The 16432-nt window shown below is 38.7% G+C and overlaps 28 non-coding genes across 28 annotated transcripts; all 28 read right to left on the reverse strand.

Moving 5' to 3' along the window:
• Positions 1 to 18: 18 nt before the first annotated feature.
• Positions 19 to 109, reverse strand: TRNAR-UCU (transfer RNA arginine (anticodon UCU)). Its single transcript is given in 2 exon segments — positions 19 to 54; positions 73 to 109. It is a non-coding gene; the product is annotated as a tRNA-Arg (tRNA).
• A 339-nt stretch (positions 110 to 448) lies between these two features.
• On the reverse strand, positions 449 to 521 carry TRNAK-UUU (transfer RNA lysine (anticodon UUU)). The gene has a single exon. It is a non-coding gene; the product is annotated as a tRNA-Lys (tRNA).
• An 857-nt stretch (positions 522 to 1378) lies between these two features.
• On the reverse strand, positions 1379 to 1451 carry TRNAK-UUU (transfer RNA lysine (anticodon UUU)). Its single transcript has one exon. It is a non-coding gene; the product is annotated as a tRNA-Lys (tRNA).
• A 295-nt stretch (positions 1452 to 1746) lies between these two features.
• On the reverse strand, positions 1747 to 1837 carry TRNAR-UCU (transfer RNA arginine (anticodon UCU)). The gene is given in 2 exon segments: positions 1747 to 1782; positions 1801 to 1837. It is a non-coding gene; the product is annotated as a tRNA-Arg (tRNA).
• A 339-nt stretch (positions 1838 to 2176) lies between these two features.
• Positions 2177 to 2249, reverse strand: TRNAK-UUU (transfer RNA lysine (anticodon UUU)). Its single transcript has one exon. It is a non-coding gene; the product is annotated as a tRNA-Lys (tRNA).
• Positions 2250 to 3104: 855 nt separating this feature from the next.
• Positions 3105 to 3177, reverse strand: TRNAK-UUU (transfer RNA lysine (anticodon UUU)). Its single transcript has one exon. It is a non-coding gene; the product is annotated as a tRNA-Lys (tRNA).
• Positions 3178 to 3472: 295 nt separating this feature from the next.
• On the reverse strand, positions 3473 to 3563 carry TRNAR-UCU (transfer RNA arginine (anticodon UCU)). The gene is given in 2 exon segments: positions 3473 to 3508; positions 3527 to 3563. It is a non-coding gene; the product is annotated as a tRNA-Arg (tRNA).
• Positions 3564 to 3902: 339 nt separating this feature from the next.
• Positions 3903 to 3975, reverse strand: TRNAK-UUU (transfer RNA lysine (anticodon UUU)). Its single transcript has one exon. It is a non-coding gene; the product is annotated as a tRNA-Lys (tRNA).
• An 857-nt stretch (positions 3976 to 4832) lies between these two features.
• TRNAK-UUU (transfer RNA lysine (anticodon UUU)) lies at positions 4833 to 4905 on the reverse strand. The gene has a single exon. It is a non-coding gene; the product is annotated as a tRNA-Lys (tRNA).
• Positions 4906 to 5200: 295 nt separating this feature from the next.
• Positions 5201 to 5291, reverse strand: TRNAR-UCU (transfer RNA arginine (anticodon UCU)). Its single transcript is given in 2 exon segments — positions 5201 to 5236; positions 5255 to 5291. It is a non-coding gene; the product is annotated as a tRNA-Arg (tRNA).
• Positions 5292 to 5630: 339 nt separating this feature from the next.
• TRNAK-UUU (transfer RNA lysine (anticodon UUU)) lies at positions 5631 to 5703 on the reverse strand. The gene has a single exon. It is a non-coding gene; the product is annotated as a tRNA-Lys (tRNA).
• An 857-nt stretch (positions 5704 to 6560) lies between these two features.
• Positions 6561 to 6633, reverse strand: TRNAK-UUU (transfer RNA lysine (anticodon UUU)). The gene has a single exon. It is a non-coding gene; the product is annotated as a tRNA-Lys (tRNA).
• Positions 6634 to 6928: 295 nt separating this feature from the next.
• TRNAR-UCU (transfer RNA arginine (anticodon UCU)) lies at positions 6929 to 7019 on the reverse strand. Its single transcript is given in 2 exon segments — positions 6929 to 6964; positions 6983 to 7019. It is a non-coding gene; the product is annotated as a tRNA-Arg (tRNA).
• Positions 7020 to 7358: 339 nt separating this feature from the next.
• On the reverse strand, positions 7359 to 7431 carry TRNAK-UUU (transfer RNA lysine (anticodon UUU)). The gene has a single exon. It is a non-coding gene; the product is annotated as a tRNA-Lys (tRNA).
• An 857-nt stretch (positions 7432 to 8288) lies between these two features.
• Positions 8289 to 8361, reverse strand: TRNAK-UUU (transfer RNA lysine (anticodon UUU)). The gene has a single exon. It is a non-coding gene; the product is annotated as a tRNA-Lys (tRNA).
• Positions 8362 to 8656: 295 nt separating this feature from the next.
• TRNAR-UCU (transfer RNA arginine (anticodon UCU)) lies at positions 8657 to 8747 on the reverse strand. The gene is given in 2 exon segments: positions 8657 to 8692; positions 8711 to 8747. It is a non-coding gene; the product is annotated as a tRNA-Arg (tRNA).
• A 339-nt stretch (positions 8748 to 9086) lies between these two features.
• TRNAK-UUU (transfer RNA lysine (anticodon UUU)) lies at positions 9087 to 9159 on the reverse strand. Its single transcript has one exon. It is a non-coding gene; the product is annotated as a tRNA-Lys (tRNA).
• An 857-nt stretch (positions 9160 to 10016) lies between these two features.
• TRNAK-UUU (transfer RNA lysine (anticodon UUU)) lies at positions 10017 to 10089 on the reverse strand. The gene has a single exon. It is a non-coding gene; the product is annotated as a tRNA-Lys (tRNA).
• A 295-nt stretch (positions 10090 to 10384) lies between these two features.
• Positions 10385 to 10475, reverse strand: TRNAR-UCU (transfer RNA arginine (anticodon UCU)). Its single transcript is given in 2 exon segments — positions 10385 to 10420; positions 10439 to 10475. It is a non-coding gene; the product is annotated as a tRNA-Arg (tRNA).
• Positions 10476 to 10814: 339 nt separating this feature from the next.
• TRNAK-UUU (transfer RNA lysine (anticodon UUU)) lies at positions 10815 to 10887 on the reverse strand. The gene has a single exon. It is a non-coding gene; the product is annotated as a tRNA-Lys (tRNA).
• Positions 10888 to 11744: 857 nt separating this feature from the next.
• TRNAK-UUU (transfer RNA lysine (anticodon UUU)) lies at positions 11745 to 11817 on the reverse strand. Its single transcript has one exon. It is a non-coding gene; the product is annotated as a tRNA-Lys (tRNA).
• A 295-nt stretch (positions 11818 to 12112) lies between these two features.
• Positions 12113 to 12203, reverse strand: TRNAR-UCU (transfer RNA arginine (anticodon UCU)). The gene is given in 2 exon segments: positions 12113 to 12148; positions 12167 to 12203. It is a non-coding gene; the product is annotated as a tRNA-Arg (tRNA).
• A 339-nt stretch (positions 12204 to 12542) lies between these two features.
• On the reverse strand, positions 12543 to 12615 carry TRNAK-UUU (transfer RNA lysine (anticodon UUU)). Its single transcript has one exon. It is a non-coding gene; the product is annotated as a tRNA-Lys (tRNA).
• Positions 12616 to 13840: 1225 nt separating this feature from the next.
• Positions 13841 to 13931, reverse strand: TRNAR-UCU (transfer RNA arginine (anticodon UCU)). The gene is given in 2 exon segments: positions 13841 to 13876; positions 13895 to 13931. It is a non-coding gene; the product is annotated as a tRNA-Arg (tRNA).
• A 339-nt stretch (positions 13932 to 14270) lies between these two features.
• On the reverse strand, positions 14271 to 14343 carry TRNAK-UUU (transfer RNA lysine (anticodon UUU)). The gene has a single exon. It is a non-coding gene; the product is annotated as a tRNA-Lys (tRNA).
• An 855-nt stretch (positions 14344 to 15198) lies between these two features.
• Positions 15199 to 15271, reverse strand: TRNAK-UUU (transfer RNA lysine (anticodon UUU)). The gene has a single exon. It is a non-coding gene; the product is annotated as a tRNA-Lys (tRNA).
• A 295-nt stretch (positions 15272 to 15566) lies between these two features.
• Positions 15567 to 15657, reverse strand: TRNAR-UCU (transfer RNA arginine (anticodon UCU)). Its single transcript is given in 2 exon segments — positions 15567 to 15602; positions 15621 to 15657. It is a non-coding gene; the product is annotated as a tRNA-Arg (tRNA).
• Positions 15658 to 15996: 339 nt separating this feature from the next.
• Positions 15997 to 16069, reverse strand: TRNAK-UUU (transfer RNA lysine (anticodon UUU)). The gene has a single exon. It is a non-coding gene; the product is annotated as a tRNA-Lys (tRNA).
• Positions 16070 to 16432: the final 363 nt, after the last annotated feature.

Below are 16432 nucleotides of genomic sequence, written 5' to 3' on the forward strand. Positions count from 1 at the left end.
GGATAACAGGGATAAAACTGACTCTGGTGGGATTCGAACCCACAACCTTTGAATATCTTTTTTACATTCACCTAGAAGTCCAATGCGCTATCCATTGCGCCACAGAGCCAATTTGCTATAATGCGGTGCAGAGATGTTCTGAAATGAAATAATGAGCTATTAGCTGTTGATCAGCTTTATAAAGTTCATTTGATACTATAACCATGGCTATATTTTGAATATTGAATTGGTGAAATGATATTCACCGTCTCAGACTACATGATACCATTGGTAAATCTACGTACGACTTAAGTTTAGTCAAATGGCACATAATATGTGAGACAGATGTGTATTTCACAACTCCATGAAAGACGTTTTTGCAATTTTAGTAATGGAATATCTTATTCGTCATGCAGGGGTCCACAAAAAGAGCATAGAATTAGAGTACTTTTTCTTTAAAGGAAACAACCGCCTGAACAGGGACTTGAACCCTGGACCCTCAGATTAAAAGTCTGATGCTCTACCGACTGAGCTATCCAGGCTCTGCTATACTCTACCTTAAAATCAGCTAAACAAATGTGGACGTACACTGACCTACACTTTGTATATTTATATAATTACATATATTAGCAATCAATATTCTAGAGTTTAATAATGAATTGATATTTTAAGCATTTGAAATTTCAGCAGCACACGTAATCCATTATAACTCCGGAAATTTGTACTATCTCATTTTCGGATGACATAGAAATCACGTGTTTAAAATGACACAGTGAAATTAATAAAGGGCCAAATACTATTACTAACTCCTAAATTACATTTTCAGCAGTATCATTGGGAATTTCCTCTTGGGCATAGACTATGCAACATTTTCAAAGCAAACAGTCTCTGTTTAAGTAGACTTTCTTTCACTGCCATTTTGGTAAATGTTTCTGGTGATGGAGAAGCAGGATTGCTGGTTACTGTTTCAATTAGTTATAAAATAGAGGAGGGATAAAATTGACCCAGTTGGTGTTCGATCCCTTAGCGTTTGAATGCTTTTGCTACATTCGCCTAGGACTCCAAGCCGCAATCCATTGCACCAGAGATCCGACCTGATTCAACAAGGTGATCAGAGATTCACAAATAAAAAGATGACCTATAAGTGGTTGACCAACTTTATCAAATTAATCTGACACTAGCTTACATTTTGAACATTGAATTGGATAAAAGATAATCAACATGTCAAACTACATGATACAGTTTGGGTAAGTCTTCTTAACCCTTGTCAAAGAAAGTAGAGCACAGATGGGTATGTAAGGACTCGATCAAGACTTTTTTGAACCATCTGTAATTGGAATTCCCATTCATTGGATCCTGAAAAGAGTATGCATTTGATATACATTTTCTTTAACCAAGCCGCCTGAACAGGGACTTGAACCCTGGGCCCTCAGATTAAAAGTCTGATGCTCTACCGACTGAGCTATCCAGGCTCTGAGGCAGCACCCCACAAAATGGCATTATCAACATTAGGAAGTGTCCCAACTATCACTACGTTTTTTAACCCCTTGCGTGCGGGGCGTATTTTCCGCCTGTGCTGACTCCGCCTTGCGCGGGCGGAGTCATGACGGAACGGTTTCGTCATCAGCACAGCTCACCCGTAGCTGATGACGGAACCGTTCTGTCATCAGCACGCAAGGGGTTAAGATGGTTGCCGGTATTAGTACTAAATACAGAGAATATAATAATGAATTGGTACTTGGGATAACAGGATAACAGGGATAAAACTGACTCTGGTGGGATTCGAACCCACAACCTTTGAATATCTTTTTTACATTCACCTAGAAGTCCAATGCGCTATCCATTGCGCCACAGAGCCAATTTGCTATAATGCGGTGCAGAGATGTTCTGAAATGAAATAATGAGCTATTAGCTGTTGATCAGCTTTATAAAGTTCATTTGATACTATAACCATGGCTATATTTTGAATATTGAATTGGTGAAATGATATTCACCGTCTCAGACTACATGATACCATTGGTAAATCTACGTACGACTTAAGTTTAGTGAAATGGCACATAATATGTGAGACAGATGTGTATTTCACAACTCCATGAAAGACGTTTTTGCAATTTTAGTAATGGAATATCTTATTCGTCATGCAGGGGTCCACAAAAAGAGCATACAATTAGAGTACTTTTTCTTTAAAGGAAACAACCGCCTGAACAGGGACTTGAACCCTGGACCCTCAGATTAAAAGTCTGATGCTCTACCGACTGAGCTATCCAGGCTCTGCTATACTCTACCTTAAAATCAGCTAAACAAATGTGGACGTACACTGACCTACACTTTGTATATTTATATAATTACATATTAGCAATCAATATTCTAGAGTTTAATAATGAATTGATATTATAAGCATTTGAAATTTCAGCAGCACACGTAATCCATTATAACTCCGGAAATTTGTACTATCTCATTTTCGGATGACATAGAAATCACGTGTTTAAAATGACACAGTGAAATTAATAAAGGGCCAAATACTATTACTAACTCCTAAATTACATTTTCAGCAGTATCATTGGGAATTTCCTCTTGGGCATAGACTATGCAACATTTTCAAAGCAAACAGTCTCTGTTTAAGTAGACTTTCTTTCACTGCCATTTTGGTAAATGTTTCTGGTGATGGAGAAGCAGGATTGCTGGTTACTGTTTCAATTAGTTATAAAATAGAGGAGGGATAAAATTGACCCAGTTGGTGTTCGAACCCTTAGCGTTTGAATGCTTTTGCTACATTCGCCTAGGACTCCAAGCCGCAATCCATTGCACCAGAGATCCGACCTGATTCAACAAGGTGATCAGAGATTCACAAATAAAAAGATGACCTATAAGTGGTTGACCAACTTTATCAAATTAATAGGACACTAGCTTATATTTTGAACATTGAATTGGATAAAAGATAATCAACATGTCAAACTACATGATACAGTTTGGGTAAGTCTTCTTAACCCTTGTCAAAGAAAGTAGAGCACAGATGGGTATGTAAGGACTCGATCAAGACTTTTTTGAACCATCTGTAATTGGAATTCCCATTCATTGGATCCTGAAAAGAGTATGCAATTGATATACATTTTCTTTAACCAAGCCGCCTGAACAGGGACTTGAACCCTGGGCCCTCAGATTAAAAGTCTGATGCTCTACCGACTGAGCTATCCAGGCTCTGAGGCAGCACCCCACAAAATGGCATTATCAACATTAGGAAGTGTCCCAACTATCACTACGTTTTTTAACCCCTTGCGTGCGGGGCGTATTTTCCGCCTGTGCTGACTCCGCCTTTCGCGGGCGGAGTCATGACGGAACGGTTTCGTCATCAGCACAGCTCACCCGTAGCTGATGACGGAACCGTTCTGTCATCAGCACGCAAGGGGTTAAGATGGTTGCCGGTATTAGTACTAAATACAGAGAATATAATAATGAATTGGTACTTGGGATAACAGGATAACAGGGATAAAACTGACTCTGGTGGGATTCGAACCCACAACCTTTGAATATCTTTTTTACATTCACCTAGAAGTCCAATGCGCTATCCATTGCGCCACAGAGCCAATTTGCTATAATGCGGTGCAGAGATGTTCTGAAATGAAATAATGAGCTATTAGCTGTTGATCAGCTTTATAAAGTTCATTTGATACTATAACCATGGCTATATTTTGAATATTGAATTGGTGAAATGATATTCACCGTCTCAGACTACATGATACCATTGGTAAATCTACGTACGACTTAAGTTTAGTCAAATGGCACATAATATGTGAGACAGATGTGTATTTCACAACTCCATGAAAGACGTTTTTGCAATTTTAGTAATGGAATATCTTATTCGTCATGCAGGGGTCCACAAAAAGAGCATAGAATTTGAGTACTTTTTCTTTAAAGGAAACAACCGCCTGAACAGGGACTTGAACCCTGGACCCTCAGATTAAAAGTCTGATGCTCTACCGACTGAGCTATCCAGGCTCTGCTATACTCTACCTTAAAATCAGCTAAACAAATGTGGACGTACACTGACCTACACTTTGTATATTTATATAATTACATATATTAGCAATCAATATTCTAGAGTTTAATAATGAATTGATATTTTAAGCATTTGAAATTTCAGCAGCACACGTAATCCATTATAACTCCGGAAATTTGTACTATCTCATTTTCGGATGACATAGAAATCACGTGTTTAAAATGACACTGTGAAATTAATAAAGGGCCAAATACTATTACTAACTCCTAAATTACATTTTCAGCAGTATCATTGGGAATTTCCTCTTGGGCATAGACTATGCAACATTTTCAAAGCAAACAGTCTCTGTTTAAGTAGACTTTCTTTCACTGCCATTTTGGTAAATGTTTCTGGTGATGGAGAAGCAGGATTGCTGGTTACTGTTTCAATTAGTTATAAAATAGAGGAGGGATAAAATTGACCCAGTTGGTGTTCGATCCCTTAGCGTTTGAATGCTTTTGCTACATTCGCCTAGGACTCCAAGCCGCAATCCATTGCACCAGAGATCCGACCTGATTCAACAAGGTGATCAGAGATTCACAAATAAAAAGATGACCTATAAGTGGTTGACCAACTTTATCAAATTAATCTGACACTAGCTTACATTTTGAACATTGAATTGGATAAAAGATAATCAACATGTCAAACTACATGATACAGTTTGGGTAAGTCTTCTTAACCCTTGTCAAAGAAAGTAGAGCACAGATGGGTATGTAAGGACTCGATCAAGACTTTTTTGAACCATCTGTAATTGGAATTCCCATTCATTGGATCCTGAAAAGAGTATGCATTTGATATACATTTTCTTTAACCAAGCCGCCTGAACAGGGACTTGAACCCTGGGCCCTCAGATTAAAAGTCTGATGCTCTACCGACTGAGCTATCCAGGCTCTGAGGCAGCACCCCACAAAATGGCATTATCAACATTAGGAAGTGTCCCAACTATCACTACGTTTTTTAACCCCTTGCGTGCGGGGCGTATTTTCCGCCTGTGCTGACTCCGCCTTGCGCGGGCGGAGTCATGACGGAACGGTTTCGTCATCAGCACAGCTCACCCGTAGCTGATGACGGAACCGTTCTGTCATCAGCACGCAAGGGGTTAAGATGGTTGCCGGTATTAGTACTAAATACAGAGAATATAATAATGAATTGGTACTTGGGATAACAGGATAACAGGGATAAAACTGACTCTGGTGGGATTCGAACCCACAACCTTTGAATATCTTTTTTACATTCACCTAGAAGTCCAATGCGCTATCCATTGCGCCACAGAGCCAATTTGCTATAATGCGGTGCAGAGATGTTCTGAAATGAAATAATGAGCTATTAGCTGTTGATCAGCTTTATAAAGTTCATTTGATACTATAACCATGGCTATATTTTGAATATTGAATTGGTGAAATGATATTCACCGTCTCAGACTACATGATACCATTGGTAAATCTACGTACGACTTAAGTTTAGTCAAATGGCACATAATATGTGAGACAGATGTGTATTTCACAACTCCATGAAAGACGTTTTTGCAATTTTAGTAATGGAATATCTTATTCGTCATGCAGGGGTCCACAAAAAGAGCATAGAATTAGAGTACTTTTTCTTTAAAGGAAACAACCGCCTGAACAGGGACTTGAACCCTGGACCCTCAGATTAAAAGTCTGATGCTCTACCGACTGAGCTATCCAGGCTCTGCTATACTCTACCTTAAAATCAGCTAAACAAATGTGGACGTACACTGACCTACACTTTGTATATTTATATAATTACATATATTAGCAATCAATATTCTAGAGTTTAATAATGAATTGATATTTTAAGCATTTGAAATTTCAGCAGCACACGTAATCCATTATAACTCCGGAAATTTGTACTATCTCATTTTCGGATGACATAGAAATCACGTGTTTAAAATGACACAGTGAAATTAATAAAGGGCCAAATACTATTACTAACTCCTAAATTACATTTTCAGCAGTATCATTGGGAATTTCCTCTTGGGCATAGACTATGCAACATTTTCAAAGCAAACAGTCTCTGTTTAAGTAGACTTTCTTTCACTGCCATTTTGGTAAATGTTTCTGGTGATGGAGAAGCAGGATTGCTGGTTACTGTTTCAATTAGTTATAAAATAGAGGAGGGATAAAATTGACCCAGTTGGTGTTCGATCCCTTAGCGTTTGAATGCTTTTGCTACATTCGCCTAGGACTCCAAGCCGCAATCCATTGCACCAGAGATCCGACCTGATTCAACAAGGTGATCAGAGATTCACAAATAAAAAGATGACCTATAAGTGGTTGACCAACTTTATCAAATTAATCTGACACTAGCTTACATTTTGAACATTGAATTGGATAAAAGATAATCAACATGTCAAACTACATGATACAGTTTGGGTAAGTCTTCTTAACCCTTGTCAAAGAAAGTAGAGCACAGATGGGTATGTAAGGACTCGATCAAGACTTTTTTGAACCATCTGTAATTGGAATTCCCATTCATTGGATCCTGAAAAGAGTATGCATTTGATATACATTTTCTTTAACCAAGCCGCCTGAACAGGGACTTGAACCCTGGGCCCTCAGATTAAAAGTCTGATGCTCTACCGACTGAGCTATCCAGGCTCTGAGGCAGCACCCCACAAAATGGCATTATCAACATTAGGAAGTGTCCCAACTATCACTACGTTTTTTAACCCCTTGCGTGCGGGGCGTATTTTCCGCCTGTGCTGACTCCGCCTTGCGCGGGCGGAGTCATGACGGAACGGTTTCGTCATCAGCACAGCTCACCCGTAGCTGATGACGGAACCGTTCTGTCATCAGCACGCAAGGGGTTAAGATGGTTGCCGGTATTAGTACTAAATACAGAGAATATAATAATGAATTGGTACTTGGGATAACAGGATAACAGGGATAAAACTGACTCTGGTGGGATTCGAACCCACAACCTTTGAATATCTTTTTTACATTCACCTAGAAGTCCAATGCGCTATCCATTGCGCCACAGAGCCAATTTGCTATAATGCGGTGCAGAGATGTTCTGAAATGAAATAATGAGCTATTAGCTGTTGATCAGCTTTATAAAGTTCATTTGATACTATAACCATGGCTATATTTTGAATATTGAATTGGTGAAATGATATTCACCGTCTCAGACTACATGATACCATTGGTAAATCTACGTACGACTTAAGTTTAGTCAAATGGCAAATAATATGTGAGACAGATGTGTATTTCACAACTCCATGAAAGACGTTTTTGCAATTTTAGTAATGGAATATCTTATTCGTCATGCAGGGGTCCACAAAAAGAGCATAGAATTAGAGTACTTTTTCTTTAAAGGAAACAACCGCCTGAACAGGGACTTGAACCCTGGACCCTCAGATTAAAAGTCTGATGCTCTACCGACTGAGCTATCCAGGCTCTGCTATACTCTACCTTAAAATCAGCTAAACAAATGTGGACGTACACTGACCTACACTTTGTATATTTATATAATTACATATATTAGCAATCAATATTCTAGAGTTTAATAATGAATTGATATTATAAGCATTTGAAATTTCAGCAGCACACGTAATCCATTATAACTCCGGAAATTTGTACTATCTCATTTTCGGATGACATAGAAATCACGTGTTTAAAATGACACAGTGAAATTAATAAAGGGCCAAATACTATTACTAACTCCTAAATTACATTTTCAGCAGTATCATTGGGAATTTCCTCTTGGGCATAGACTATGCAACATTTTCAAAGCAAACAGTCTCTGTTTAAGTAGACTTTCTTTCACTGCCATTTTGGTAAATGTTTCTGGTGATGGAGAAGCAGGATTGCTGGTTACTGTTTCAATTAGTTATAAAATAGAGGAGGGATAAAATTGACCCAGTTGGTGTTCGAACCCTTAGCGTTTGAATGCTTTTGCTACATTCGCCTAGGACTCCAAGCCGCAATCCATTGCACCAGAGATCCGACCTGATTCAACAAGGTGATCAGAGATTCACAAATAAAAAGATGACCTATAAGTGGTTGACCAACTTTATCAAATTAATCGGACACTAGCTTATATTTTGAACATTGAATTGGATAAAAGATAATCAACATGTCAAACTACATGATACAGTTTGGGTAAGTCTTCTTAACCCTTGTCAAAGAAAGTAGAGCACAGATGGGTATGTAAGGACTCGATCAAGACTTTTTTGAACCATCTGTAATTGGAATTCCCATTCATTGGATCCTGAAAAGAGTATGCAATTGATATACATTTTCTTTAACCAAGCCGCCTGAACAGGGACTTGAACCCTGGGCCCTCAGATTAAAAGTCTGATGCTCTACCGACTGAGCTATCCAGGCTCTGAGGCAGCACCCCACAAAATGGCATTATCAACATTAGGAAGTGTCCCAACTATCACTACGTTTTTTAACCCCTTGCGTGCGGGGCGTATTTTCCGCCTGTGCTGACTCCGCCTTTCGCGGGCGGAGTCATGACGGAACGGTTTCGTCATCAGCACAGCTCACCCGTAGCTGATGACGGAACCGTTCTGTCATCAGCACGCAAGGGGTTAAGATGGTTGCCGGTATTAGTACTAAATACAGAGAATATAATAATGAATTGGTACTTGGGATAACAGGATAACAGGGATAAAACTGACTCTGGTGGGATTCGAACCCACAACCTTTGAATATCTTTTTTACATTCACCTAGAAGTCCAATGCGCTATCCATTGCGCCACAGAGCCAATTTGCTATAATGCGGTGCAGAGATGTTCTGAAATGAAATAATGAGCTATTAGCTGTTGATCAGCTTTATAAAGTTCATTTGATACTATAACCATGGCTATATTTTGAATATTGAATTGGTGAAATGATATTCACCGTCTCAGACTACATGATACCATTGGTAAATCTACGTACGACTTAAGTTTAGTCAAATGGCACATAATATGTGAGACAGATGTGTATTTCACAACTCCATGAAAGACGTTTTTGCAATTTTAGTAATGGAATATCTTATTCGTCATGCAGGGGTCCACAAAAAGAGCATAGAATTAGAGTACTTTTTCTTTAAAGGAAACAACCGCCTGAACAGGGACTTGAACCCTGGACCCTCAGATTAAAAGTCTGATGCTCTACCGACTGAGCTATCCAGGCTCTGCTATACTCTACCTTAAAATCAGCTAAACAAATGTGGACGTACACTGACCTACACTTTGTATATTTATATAATTACATATATTAGCAATCAATATTCTAGAGTTTAATAATGAATTGATATTTTAAGCATTTGAAATTTCAGCAGCACACGTAATCCATTATAACTCCGGAAATTTGTACTATCTCATTTTCGGATGACATAGAAATCACGTGTTTAAAATGACACTGTGAAATTAATAAAGGGCCAAATACTATTACTAACTCCTAAATTACATTTTCAGCAGTATCATTGGGAATTTCCTCTTGGGCATAGACTATGCAACATTTTCAAAGCAAACAGTCTCTGTTTAAGTAGACTTTCTTTCACTGCCATTTTGGTAAATGTTTCTGGTGATGGAGAAGCAGGATTGCTGGTTACTGTTTCAATTAGTTATAAAATAGAGGAGGGATAAAATTGACCCAGTTGGTGTTCGATCCCTTAGCGTTTGAATGCTTTTGCTACATTCGCCTAGGACTCCAAGCCGCAATCCATTGCACCAGAGATCCGACCTGATTCAACAAGGTGATCAGAGATTCACAAATAAAAAGATGACCTATAAGTGGTTGACCAACTTTATCAAATTAATCTGACACTAGCTTACATTTTGAACATTGAATTGGATAAAAGATAATCAACATGTCAAACTACATGATACAGTTTGGGTAAGTCTTCTTAACCCTTGTCAAAGAAAGTAGAGCACAGATGGGTATGTAAGGACTCGATCAAGACTTTTTTGAACCATCTGTAATTGGAATTCCCATTCATTGGATCCTGAAAAGAGTATGCATTTGATATACATTTTCTTTAACCAAGCCGCCTGAACAGGGACTTGAACCCTGGGCCCTCAGATTAAAAGTCTGATGCTCTACCGACTGAGCTATCCAGGCTCTGAGGCAGCACCCCACAAAATGGCATTATCAACATTAGGAAGTGTCCCAACTATCACTACGTTTTTTAACCCCTTGCGTGCGGGGCGTATTTTCCGCCTGTGCTGACTCCGCCTTGCGCGGGCGGAGTCATGACGGAACGGTTTCGTCATCAGCACAGCTCACCCGTAGCTGATGACGGAACCGTTCTGTCATCAGCACGCAAGGGGTTAAGATGGTTGCCGGTATTAGTACTAAATACAGAGAATATAATAATGAATTGGTACTTGGGATAACAGGATAACAGGGATAAAACTGACTCTGGTGGGATTCGAACCCACAACCTTTGAATATCTTTTTTACATTCACCTAGAAGTCCAATGCGCTATCCATTGCGCCACAGAGCCAATTTGCTATAATGCGGTGCAGAGATGTTCTGAAATGAAATAATGAGCTATTAGCTGTTGATCAGCTTTATAAAGTTCATTTGATACTATAACCATGGCTATATTTTGAATATTGAATTGGTGAAATGATATTCACCGTCTCAGACTACATGATACCATTGGTAAATCTACGTACGACTTAAGTTTAGTCAAATGGCACATAATATGTGAGACAGATGTGTATTTCACAACTCCATGAAAGACGTTTTTGCAATTTTAGTAATGGAATATCTTATTCGTCATGCAGGGGTCCACAAAAAGAGCATAGAATTAGAGTACTTTTTCTTTAAAGGAAACAACCGCCTGAACAGGGACTTGAACCCTGGACCCTCAGATTAAAAGTCTGATGCTCTACCGACTGAGCTATCCAGGCTCTGCTATACTCTACCTTAAAATCAGCTAAACAAATGTGGACGTACACTGACCTACACTTTGTATATTTATATAATTACATATATTAGCAATCAATATTCTAGAGTTTAATAATGAATTGATATTTTAAGCATTTGAAATTTCAGCAGCACACGTAATCCATTATAACTCCGGAAATTTGTACTATCTCATTTTCGGATGACATAGAAATCACGTGTTTAAAATGACACAGTGAAATTAATAAAGGGCCAAATACTATTACTAACTCCTAAATTACATTTTCAGCAGTATCATTGGGAATTTCCTCTTGGGCATAGACTATGCAACATTTTCAAAGCAAACAGTCTCTGTTTAAGTAGACTTTCTTTCACTGCCATTTTGGTAAATGTTTCTGGTGATGGAGAAGCAGGATTGCTGGTTACTGTTTCAATTAGTTATAAAATAGAGGAGGGATAAAATTGACCCAGTTGGTGTTCGATCCCTTAGCGTTTGAATGCTTTTGCTACATTCGCCTAGGACTCCAAGCCGCAATCCATTGCACCAGAGATCCGACCTGATTCAACAAGGTGATCAGAGATTCACAAATAAAAAGATGACCTATAAGTGGTTGACCAACTTTATCAAATTAATCTGACACTAGCTTACATTTTGAACATTGAATTGGATAAAAGATAATCAACATGTCAAACTACATGATACAGTTTGGGTAAGTCTTCTTAACCCTTGTCAAAGAAAGTAGAGCACAGATGGGTATGTAAGGACTCGATCAAGACTTTTTTGAACCATCTGTAATTGGAATTCCCATTCATTGGATCCTGAAAAGAGTATGCATTTGATATACATTTTCTTTAACCAAGCCGCCTGAACAGGGACTTGAACCCTGGGCCCTCAGATTAAAAGTCTGATGCTCTACCGACTGAGCTATCCAGGCTCTGAGGCAGCACCCCACAAAATGGCATTATCAACATTAGGAAGTGTCCCAACTATCACTACGTTTTTTAACCCCTTGCGTGCGGGGCGTATTTTCCGCCTGTGCTGACTCCGCCTTGCGCGGGCGGAGTCATGACGGAACGGTTTCGTCATCAGCACAGCTCACCCGTAGCTGATGACGGAACCGTTCTGTCATCAGCACGCAAGGGGTTAAGATGGTTGCCGGTATTAGTACTAAATACAGAGAATATAATAATGAATTGGTACTTGGGATAACAGGATAACAGGGATAAAACTGACTCTGGTGGGATTCGAACCCACAACCTTTGAATATCTTTTTTACATTCACCTAGAAGTCCAATGCGCTATCCATTGCGCCACAGAGCCAATTTGCTATAATGCGGTGCAGAGATGTTCTGAAATGAAATAATGAGCTATTAGCTGTTGATCAGCTTTATAAAGTTCATTTGATACTATAACCATGGCTATATTTTGAATATTGAATTGGTGAAATGATATTCACCGTCTCAGACTACATGATACCATTGGTAAATCTACGTACGACTTAAGTTTAGTCAAATGGCAAATAATATGTGAGACAGATGTGTATTTCACAACTCCATGAAAGACGTTTTTGCAATTTTAGTAATGGAATATCTTATTCGTCATGCAGGGGTCCACAAAAAGAGCATAGAATTAGAGTACTTTTTCTTTAAAGGAAACAACCGCCTGAACAGGGACTTGAACCCTGGACCCTCAGATTAAAAGTCTGATGCTCTACCGACTGAGCTATCCAGGCTCTGCTATACTCTACCTTAAAATCAGCTAAACAAATGTGGACGTACACTGACCTACACTTTGTATATTTATATAATTACATATATTAGCAATCAATATTCTAGAGTTTAATAATGAATTGATATTTTAAGCATTTGAAATTTCAGCAGCACACGTAATCCATTATAACTCCGGAAATTTGTACTATCTCATTTTCGGATGACATAGAAATCACGTGTTTAAAATGACACAGTGAAATTAATAAAGGGCCAAATACTATTACTAACTCCTAAATTACATTTTCAGCAGTATCATTGGGAATTTCCTCTTGGGCATAGACTATGCAACATTTTCAAAGCAAACAGTCTCTGTTTAAGTAGACTTTCTTTCACTGCCATTTTGGTAAATGTTTCTGGTGATGAAGAAGCAGGATTGCTGGTTACTGTTTCAATTAGTTATAAAATAGAGGAGGGATAAAATTGACCCAGTTGGTGTTCGAACCCTTAGCGTTTGAATGCTTTTGCTACATTCGCCTAGGACTCCAAGCCGCAATCCATTGCACCAGAGATCCGACCTGATTCAACAAGGTGATCAGAGATTCACAAATAAAAAGATGACCTATAAGTTGTTGACCAACTTTATCAAATTAATCGGACACTAGCTTACATTTTGAACATTGAATTGGATAAAAGATAATCAACATGTCAAACTACATGATACAGTTTGGGTAAGTCTTCTTAACCCTTGTCAAAGAAAGTAGAGCACAGATGGGTATGTAAGGACTCGATCAAGACTTTTTTGAACCATCTGTAATTGGAATTCCCATTCATTGGATCCTGAAAAGAGTATGCAATTGATATACATTTTCTTTAACCAAGCCGCCTGAACAGGGACTTGAACCCTGGGCCCTCAGATTTAAAGTCTGATGCTCTACCGACTGAGCTATCCAGGCTCTGAGGCAGCACCCCACAAAATGACATTATCAACATTAGGAAGTGTCCCAACTATCACTACGTTTTTTAACCCCTTGCGTGCGGGGCGTATTTTCCGCCTGTGCTGACTCCGCCTTGCGCGGGCGGAGTCATGACGGAACGGTTTCGTCATCAGCACAGCTCACCCGTAGCTGATGACGGAACCGTTCTGTCATCAGCACGCAAGGGGTTAAGATGGTTGCCGGTATTAGTACTAAATACAGAGAATATAATAATGAATTGGTACTTGGGATAACAGGATAACAGGGATAAAACTGACTCTGGTGGGATTCGAACCCACAACCTTTGAATATCTTTTTTACATTCACCTAGAAGTCCAATGCGCTATCCATTGCGCCACAGAGCCAATCTGCTATAATGAGGTGCAGAGATGATCTGAAATGAAATAATGAGCTATTAGCTGTTGATCAGCTTTATAAAGTTCATTTGATACTATAACCATGGCTATATTTTGAATATTGAATTGGTGAAATGATATTCACCGTCTCAGACTACATGATACCATTGGTAAATCTACGTACGACTTAAGTTTAGTCAAATGGCACATAATATGTGAGACAGATGTGTATTTCACAACTCCATGAAAGACGTTTTTGCAATTTTAGTAATGGAATATCTTATTCGTCATGCAGGGGTCCACAAAAAGAGCATACAATTAGAGTACTTTTTCTTTAAAGGAAACAACCGCCTGAACAGGGACTTGAACCCTGGACCCTCAGATTAAAAGTCTGATGCTCTACCGACTGAGCTATCCAGGCTCTGCTATACTCTACCTTAAAATCAGCTAAACAAATGTGGACGTACACTGACCTACACTTTGTATATTTATATAATTACATATTAGCAATCAATATTCTAGAGTTTAATAATGAATTGATATTATAAGCATTTGAAATTTCAGCAGCACACGTAATCCATTATAACTCCGGAAATTTGTACTATCTCATTTTCGGATGACATAGAAATCACGTGTTTAAAATGACACAGTGAAATTAATAAAGGGCCAAATACTATTACTAACTCCTAAATTACATTTTCAGCAGTATCATTGGGAATTTCCTCTTGGGCATAGACTATGCAACATTTTCAAAGCAAACAGTCTCTGTTTAAGTAGACTTTCTTTCACTGCCATTTTGGTAAATGTTTCTGGTGATGGAGAAGCAGGATTGCTGGTTACTGTTTCAATTAGTTATAAAATAGAGGAGGGATAAAATTGACCCAGTTGGTGTTCGATCCCTTAGCGTTTGAATGCTTTTGCTACATTCGCCTAGGACTCCAAGCCGCAATCCATTGCACCAGAGATCCGACCTGATTCAACAAGGTGATCAGAGATTCACAAATAAAAAGATGACCTATAAGTGGTTGACCAACTTTATCAAATTAATCTGACACTAGCTTACATTTTGAACATTGAATTGGATAAAAGATAATCAACATGTCAAACTACATGATACAGTTTGGGTAAGTCTTCTTAACCCTTGTCAAAGAAAGTAGAGCACAGATGGGTATGTAAGGACTCGATCAAGACTTTTTTGAACCATCTGTAATTGGAATTCCCATTTATTGGATCCTGAAAAGAGTATGCATTTGATATACATTTTCTTTAACCAAGCCGCCTGAACAGGGACTTGAACCCTGGGCCCTCAGATTAAAAGTCTGATGCTCTACCGACTGAGCTATCCAGGCTCTGAGGCAGCACCCCACAAAATGGCATTATCAACATTAGGAAGTGTCCCAACTATAACTACGTTTTTTAACCCCTTGCGTGCGGGGCGTATTTTCCGCCTGTGCTGACTCCGCCTTGCGCGGGCGGAGTCATGACGGAACGGTTTTGTCATCAGCACAGCTCACCCGTAGCTGATGACGGAACCGTTCTGTCATCAGCACGCAAGGGGTTAAGATGGTTTCCGGTATTAGTACTAAATACAGAGAATATAATAATGAATTGGTACTTGGGATAACAGGATAACAGGGATAAAACTGACTCTGGTGGGATTCGAACCCACAACCTTTGAATATCTTTTTTACATTCACCTAGAAGTCCAATGCGCTATCCATTGCGCCACAGAGCCAATCTGCTATAATGAGGTGCAGAGATGATCTGAAATGAAATAATGAGCTATTAGCTGTTGATCAGCTTTATAAAGTTAATTTGATACTATAACCATGGCTATATTTTGAATATTGAATTGGTGAAATGATATTCACCGTCTCAGACTACATGATACCATTGGTAAATCTACGTACGACTTAAGTTTAGTCAAATGGCACATAATATGTGAGACAGATGTGTATTTCACAACTCCATGAAAGACGTTTTTGCAATTTTAGTAATGGAATATCTTATTCGTCATGCAGGGGTCCACAAAAAGAGCATACAATTAGAGTACTTTTTCTTTAAAGGAAACAACCGCCTGAACAGGGACTTGAACCCTGGACCCTCAGATTAAAAGTCTGATGCTCTACCGACTGAGCTATCCAGGCTCTGCTATACTCTACCTTAAAATCAGCTAAACAAATGTGGACGTACACTGACCTACACTTTGTATATTTATATAATTACATATTAGCAATCAATATTCTAGAGTTTAATAATGAATTGATATTATAAGCATTTGAAATTTCAGCAGCACACGTAATCCATTATAACTCCGGAAATTTGTACTATCTCATTTTCGGATGACATAGAAATCACGTGTTTAAAATGACACTGTGAAATTAATAAAGGGCCAAATACTATTACTAACTCCTAAATTACATTTTCAGCAGTATCATTGGGAATTTCCTCTTGGGCATAGACTATGCAACATTTTCAAAGCAAACAGTCTCTGTTTAAGTAGACTTTCT

This window comes from Lissotriton vulgaris, chromosome 1_2 (genome assembly GCF_964263255.1).
Source record: "Lissotriton vulgaris chromosome 1_2, aLisVul1.2, whole genome shotgun sequence".
NCBI lineage: Eukaryota > Metazoa > Chordata > Amphibia > Caudata > Salamandridae > Lissotriton > Lissotriton vulgaris.